The following is a 1,229-nucleotide window of genomic DNA, read 5'->3' on the forward strand; positions in this document are numbered from 1 at the left end:
GAATAACATTCAAGAGAAAGAAGAAAGAAAATGTGGAAGGAGGGAAGGAAGGAAGGAAAGGAAAGGAAAGGAAAAAAGGAAAGAAAGAGACAGAGAGAAAAAAAGAAAGAAAGAAAGAAAGAAAGAGAGAGAAGAAAGAAAGAAAGAAGGAAAGAAAGAAAGAAAGAAAAAGAAAATCACCAGGCTGAGAACATTTCACTGGTGAAGTATAACAAACATTTAAGGAAGAAATGACACAGATTCTCCAAAATCTCTCTCTTTCAGAAAATAATAGCTGAAGAAACACTTCCTTCCTCATTTTATGAGGCCAATATCATCCTAATTCCAGCATCACATAAAGATATTATGGAAAAGAAAAAGAACAGACCAATATCGCTCATAAACAGAGACAAAAAGTCCTCAAATACACTAACAATCAAATCTAAAAATGTATAAAAATAGTTATACACCACAACTGAATGGGGTTTATTCCGGGTATTCAAGCATTCAAAAATCAATTAATGTAATCCATCGCATTATCAAACTAAAGAAGAAAAATCATATGATTGTGTCAATTGATACAGAAAAAGATTTGATGATATCCAAAAGCCATTCATGGTAAAAACTCTCAATAAATGGGATAGAAGGGGAATTCTAAAATTTAAAAAGAATATGTACAGAAAACATACAAATAACATCATTGTTAATGTAGAGAAACTAGACATTTTCCCCTTCTAATTGTAGCAAGGCAAGAATGTCCTCTCTCAAGCCTCTCATGCAGCATTATACTGAGAGTCCAAGCTAATGCAGCAAGACAAAGAAAGGAAATAAGTGTGTTCAGGAAAGTGATAAAAACAATAATTTGCATTAGACTGTAATAGGTACATCTGTACTCAGACTGTAATAACACCTGTCACAGCCGAACTCAGCCCCAACCAACCTTCTAGATGAATGCAGCCATAGGGGTAAGCCCAGATAAGACCAGGAAGAAAATGATAACAAAACAACAACAGAAAACCCTCCATAATAAACTAGAGAACTGTAAGAAAAAATATGTAAGTCAGAAAAGAAAAAAAAAATTGTGATGTTTATTTTACACAACACCAACTAATTGATATACACTTTTATTTTTATAGATATGTTTACTGGCATATATTGATAGTTTGACAGCTATTTTTTTTTTCAACCTTTAAAAACATCCATCTGTTGTCTCTGGCTCTCATTTCTTCCTTTAAGAACTCTTGTTAGTG

Source organism: Propithecus coquereli, unplaced genomic scaffold (genome assembly GCF_000956105.1).
Source record: "Propithecus coquereli isolate 6110/MARCELLA unplaced genomic scaffold, Pcoq_1.0 Scaffold55, whole genome shotgun sequence".
In the NCBI taxonomy this organism is placed as follows: domain Eukaryota; kingdom Metazoa; phylum Chordata; class Mammalia; order Primates; family Indriidae; genus Propithecus; species Propithecus coquereli.